We start from the raw sequence: 6,000 nt of genomic DNA on the forward strand, positions 1-6,000 counted from the left end.
CTCCGGAGAGCTTTCCCGAACAGTCCACACCGCAATTAAGATATAAAATATATTAAAGAAACGGCCTCCGGCTTGGCCACATTTAGCGGGAAATGGGCCGCGAGGGGAAAAGCTCCATCATATCCCGAAAGACCCGAGCCCCGCACAGCGGCCGCGGGCGCCCAGCCGAAAGTGCCCCTAGAAGTAGGCCAGCGGCCGCGTCCAGCCCTCCAGCCCCGGCGCCCCGCCCCGCCCCGCGCGTGTCGCCCGGTTCTCATTCCGAACGCAGGGCCCGGGCCGCCGCTCCCATTGGTCGGCGGCCACGTCCGTCAGCGGGCGGAACGTCCGCGCAGAGAAAAGGCTACATTGTAACAAGGCGAGCGAACGCGGAGCTGGCGGGGAGGAAGGAGGCGGAGGGGCGGCCCCCGAATCCCGCAGCGGCGGCGGCAGCGGCGGCAGGAACTACCTGCCGAGGGTTAACCCACCTCAGGGCCGGGGCCAGCCGACCCCCCCACCCGGCCCGCACCGCCCCGGCCCCCCGCTCCGCCCGCGCCGGCCCCGGCCGCCCGCGCCCCCCGCAGCCGCTCGCAGCCCCTGCACCGGCGGACCCCGCGCTCGCTGGCAAATTGCCGAGCGCTTTCCGAAGCCATTTTCAATGGCCACATTGGCTACCGGGGCTGACTCACCTTCCCGGGAATGCTGCGGCATCCGCGGGGCCCGGGCGGCGCGGGCGGCCCGGCGGGCGGCTCGGCGGAGGCGGCGCGGCCCCGGCTGGCGGCCCCCGCGGCGGGAGCGGCCGCGCTGCGGGAGCGCTGGTCCCTGGCGAGGCAAAGTTTCAGCGCCAGCCTCGGTGCGGCGGCGGCGGCGACTCGCTGCTGCTCTCCTCCCCTTCTTTGACCACCATCTTATTAGTACAGGAAATGACATGGAAAACGGAAGAAAGCGGCGTTTGGGGCAGACGCGGACCCCCCAATTCAGGGGCCGGAGCGGGGACTCGGCAGCCGCGTCCCAGCCCGGCCCCGGAGAGAACTCGCGGAGCCCCCGCGGCCCCCGCCCGCGCGCGGCCAGGAGGGGGGAGCCTCGCTCCTCGAGCCCAAAAAGAGAGGGCGAGTTTTATAATCCCGCCCGCGGAGAAATCGAGAAAAAAATAAATAAATGAAAAAAAAGAAAAGGTTAAAAGAACTTTCCAACTGGGATACTTTTTTTTTTTTTAATTTTTGGTCGGAATTAAAAGTTCTCGAATTTTAAAAAGTCATTCCGTAGCGGGGGCTCCCAGGCTCTCCAGGCCCTGCCGCTGCCCATTTAGAACCAAATACTCGGGGGGGGGGGGGGGGGTAAAAGAGTTGATATTTTTAACCCTTTCGAAGCCCCGCCGCCCACCGCAGGCCCCCGCCTGGACCCGTTTAACCCTTTGAGTGCCCAGCAGGTTGGAGATACAAACCCGTAAAAAGGCGTCCCCCTGAAAGCTAAGGGTAAGGGGTTTGGGGGCTCCTTTAAAACGTTAACTATTTCCGTGGGGATTACCAGTCGCGAAACGCACGTGTTCTTCCGATAGAGATTTGTTCTCGGGATTGAGATTCTGAGAACCGGGCGAGCCGGTCCCCGGCTGGGTTGGAAACGAAGGTTAAGCTGTGCTCACTTGCTGGGTTCCTTGGTTTCTCCATCTGTGAAATGGGCTTCCGCATCACAGAGAGACTGAAGGTTGGGAGGAAAACACGGGGAATTTTCGTAAAGACAAAGTGCTGAAAAGCCAGCAAGGCTTCCTTTGGCGCCCAGAAAACCGAAGGGCTGCGGAGGGCACCGCGGGATGGCGTTGGTCTGGCAAACCATTCCGGAAATGACCCCTTCCCCTTGCGGTTTGTCTTCGAGGCGCGTGGCCGAACTGCCAGGGATCTCCTGCCAGGGAAGGCTGTGCGGGCTGTAAAACGGGGCCTTACCCCTCATTGGAGGTTGACAGGGGGGACTTGATCCCAAAAAGGAGCCGGGCGGGGCTGCCCAGTGCGAGGCGGTGGCCTCACCCAACGCCCCTGGAAGCCCTGCAAGAGCTGGCACTGGCGGCTTCAGGGTGCCACCTGAGGGAGGCCTCCCAAGGGGATGGAGTTCCATGTAAAGCTATGCCTGCTGGGAGCCTGGCCCCCACATGGGCGTCCGTGGTTGGGCCTCAGGGCCTGCTCTTGTCTCTTGCAGTTTGTTGGGGACTGGGGGAGAAGCACTTTAGGTACCACATCGTCTGTTTCCCTTGACTTTGGCATCACAAACCCAGCTTCTTGTTACCGCTGTGTGACATGAAGTGTGTTACCTGCTCTGAGCCTCAGTTTTCTTACCTGCAGAATGGGGCACGCTAATGACCCACATTGCTCGCTCTGTGTGAGGAGCCCTGCGTGGGTATTTAAAGGACCAAGTACTGAGCTGCTCACAGTAGATGCTCAGGTAACAGTAATTGACGCCGTAATTATATGACATTCAATACAACTTTACATTTTCCCGAGCTTCTATCTGCTGCATGCCAGGCAGAGTATTGGGTGCCGGGGGGGGGGGGGTATCCTGGGGAGCACCAAGATGAGCTAGACAAGGTCCTTTAAGGACTCAGTCTGGCCAGGAGGTGGAATCACTCGAATTCATTCAGTCATTCATGTACACCCAGCTTTGCTAAACCTTACATGGAGGCGAATGGCTTGGGCAGGGGGAAGGACCCAGAGGAAGGAGCCATTTGTTCCTTTTGAAGAGGAGGGTTCACCCAGGAAATGACATCAGAGCTTGGCCTTGAGAGGGGTTTGGAATTGCCACCAGTGGATGGATGGCATTCCGGTGTCGGGAACAGCACCAGCAAAGACCTGGAAGAGCCAAAGTGCCCAGGCGTTTGCCAGCTGGTCAGCTGTGACTGGAGCAGAGCGTGGGTGGGACTAGAAAGCCAGGTAGATAAAGAGAGAGTGTGGCCACATCCTCCAAAAAAGCAAAAAGGTCTTTAAGAGAATGAATGAACAGGCGAGGTCAGGAGGGGCTTTCTCCTGTAGAGTTGCTTCTATATTTGGGGCTGGAGCTGAGGAGTGGGGCTGAACTTGGGCACTGCAGGCTGGGGTGTGGGACTCACACATGGGGAGCACAGAGACTCGGGGATCCAGGTGTGAGGGGCCTGCCACTCCACACTGTAAGTTGTGGGGCATGGCTCTTCCCCTCGGGGCTCCAGTGTCTTCCTGTATGACTGAAGGAGTTTGGACCAGTGGTCCCTGTGCTGCCCTTAAGAAGCTGCCCTACAGGCAGGTAATCAAGACCAAGGCACAGGCAGGAGTCTGGAACAAGACTGGGAGAGTTGCTGGAACCATCTCAGAAGGGAAGCCCAAGGCAGCTCATGAGTGGTGCAGGTGCTCTGGGTCAGTGTGGGCAGATAGCGTCCAGGGGCCTGAATGTAATCACCACAGGCAGGTGTTGTGAGGCTGCACCTCAACTTCCCCCGGGGCTGAGTTTTGCCTGAAACATAGAAGGAGGGATGGGGTGGGAGCTCCCCCTGAATCCCCAGAAAACTAGGGGGGTTGGGAGGGTGAGAAAAAGGGGCTGAAGGAATAGACCACATGGCACACACTTTCAGATACCTTGCCTTTTGAACCTCAGTAATCCCAGGCAGCGATCATCATCACTATTTTTACAGATGGGGAAACCATGCTCAGAGAGGTTAAGACAGTTGCCCGAGGCCACACAGCTAGAGGGAAGAAAGGACTCAACCCCAGGTCTGCCTGGCTCCATTGCTCCATGTCTTCTACTCTTGTGCATTTCTGGCTCATTGTCCTTTTCCATACGCAGCCTTTCAGCCTAATGGTTGCTGAAATCTCTCTCATTTCTCCCTCAGACATATCACACAGAAGGAGCTGAGCAGAACTTTGTGACGTGAGGTCAGTGCTTGATGACCTTCCCCTGCAAAAGCTGTGCTAACAATCCAGTCACCTCCACGTCCCTGTGAGGACAGAGATGCTCTAAGGCAGCGGTTCTCAACCTGTGGGTCGCGACCCCTTTGGTGTCGAACGACCCTTTCACAGGGGTCACCTAAGACCATCCTGCATATCAGATATTTACATGACGATTCATAACAGTAGCAGCATTACAGTTATGAAGTAGCAACGAAAATAATTTATGGTTGGGTCACAACATGAGGAACTGTATTTAAAGGGCCAGAAGGTCGAGAACCACTGCTCTAAGGGGAATGAAGCTCGGCTCTTTAGAAGGAAAAGCCAATGTGGTCTTTCTCATCTTCTAATAATAATGATACTTAAGCAGAATATACATCCATCCGATGAGCTGCCAGTTAAATGGCCACATCACTGGAGATTCACTTCCCATTCTCTATAAAACAAGAACAGTGTTTATTGCATCAATGAATGACCCCTTCTAAAGCCTCGACAGGAGAAATGTCACTCAGGATTTAGTGCCTGGAAAAAACTAATACTGAAAAGCGATTGCATTTCCCTCGAGGAACCGGCAAACATGGCAGACATCTCCCTCGCTAATAAACAGAGCTCCGTAACTGATCAGGTTTTCCTTTTTGCACAGGCTGCCAGGAAGCTCAGGGCCAAATTCCACCCCCATTCCCCACAACGTTGGCAGTTGCTTCCTCCTCATTTCTCCCTTTCCACTCCTAATCCTACTGACTCAGCCTTGTCTCCTCTGCCTTTTATGAAAGATGTCCCCCTTTTTTTAATTGCAAGAAATAAATGTTTACAATAAATCCACATTTGGAGGAGTTATTGAAGGGACCGGGATTCCATGGGTCTTCTGTTAAGCCAGGCACAGTTCTGTCTCTGATCTGGTCTTGTCCACTTGCTCAGCAGCTGAGGGTTCCCTCTCTTGGAAGGAAGGAGGGGCTGGCTCAAGACCAAGGGATTCCTCACCCAGCTGCCGACGACAGCTAAGATCAAATGCCCTGGGTCAGATCATCACTGCTATTTTTTGCTCTACTGACAAGCAGCTTGCCTCTCTCTTCTTCCTGCTCCCCAGGAAGCACAAACCACTACCCCCTCCCTATTCCCCAAAAGTACCCCCATTACTTTCTCCTGTTGAGGCATAGCCCCTCTTTTCTACATAAGCCACTGCCCCTTACAGACTGCTTACCATGTGTCCAGCAAGGAAGTGATGGGGGCGGAGGTAGGGGATAGTAGGGTCGGGGTGAAGGAGCAACTTTTTATTTTTTTTTTTAAACAAAGCAGTTTTAATTTTCATTTTATTTTTGTAAGTTTATTTCTAATATATTTTTGATTTCAGAGACGAAGGGAGAGGGAGAGAGAGATAGAAACATCAATGATGAGAGAGAATCATGGATCGGCCGCCTCCTGCACGCCCCACACTAGGGATCAAGCCCACAACCTGGGCATGTGCCCGGACCGGGAATCAAACCAGCGACCTCCTCGTTCATAGGTTGGTGCTCAAAAACTGAGCCACGCCAGCCGGGCAAGGAGCAACTTTAGGTCATGAGGACAAGGAAGGCGTCTCTGAGGAAGTGGCATTTCAGTGGGAGCCCTAACAGATTCGAAGGAGCCAGCCCCAGCAAGAGTGAAGTAGAAGAGTTCCCTGGCCGGTGACACAGCTCGTGCAAAGGCCCTGAAGCAGGGCCTCGCTGGGCTCATTGTGTGAGGAGGCAGAAGGCCAGTGTGCCCAGAGGGGAGTGCGGAAGGGGAGCCAGGGAAGGAGACGAAGGGGGAGAAGTGGGTGGGTCTGAGCCATGGTTTTCCACGCTTTAGAATGACTTGAAGTGCAGTGGAAGCCACTGGCAACTTCACAGCCGGGGAGATGAGCAGGACGTGATCATATGTTTTCACACAATCACCGTGGCTGCTGTGGGGCCTCTGACATTCACCGAGTGCCAGGTGAGTAGTTAGGCATGTCCGGAAACGATCTTACTTCATTAGATGTAGACATGTCTCTTCCCCCCCCCCCCCCCCGCCCCGCTGTCCAACATCTGGTGCCCCTTCCAGTGACTGGGGAACCTCTTGCCTTCTGAGCCTTGGGGAGAAGCAGGGTGTGCCCTCCCTTATG

General features: G+C 55.6%; 1 protein-coding gene across 3 annotated transcripts in view; it reads right to left on the reverse strand.

Annotated features, from left to right (window-relative positions):
• The window catches only part of PRDM11 (PR/SET domain 11), an 88,511-nt gene extending 87,237 nt beyond the window's left edge, over positions 1-1,274 (reverse strand). The window contains exon 1 of one of the 3 annotated variants that reach the window (XM_059709584.1): positions 666-1,274. The gene's annotated coding sequence lies outside the window, so the exon portion shown is untranslated. The remainder of the gene's footprint in view (positions 1-665) is intronic. The other 2 variants (XM_059709586.1, XM_059709587.1) reach the window with 2 other exon arrangements.
• Between the last annotated feature and the right edge of the window lie 4,726 nt (positions 1,275-6,000).

Source organism: Myotis daubentonii, chromosome 9, assembly GCF_963259705.1.
Source record: "Myotis daubentonii chromosome 9, mMyoDau2.1, whole genome shotgun sequence".
In the NCBI taxonomy this organism is placed as follows: Eukaryota; Metazoa; Chordata; class Mammalia; order Chiroptera; family Vespertilionidae; genus Myotis; species Myotis daubentonii.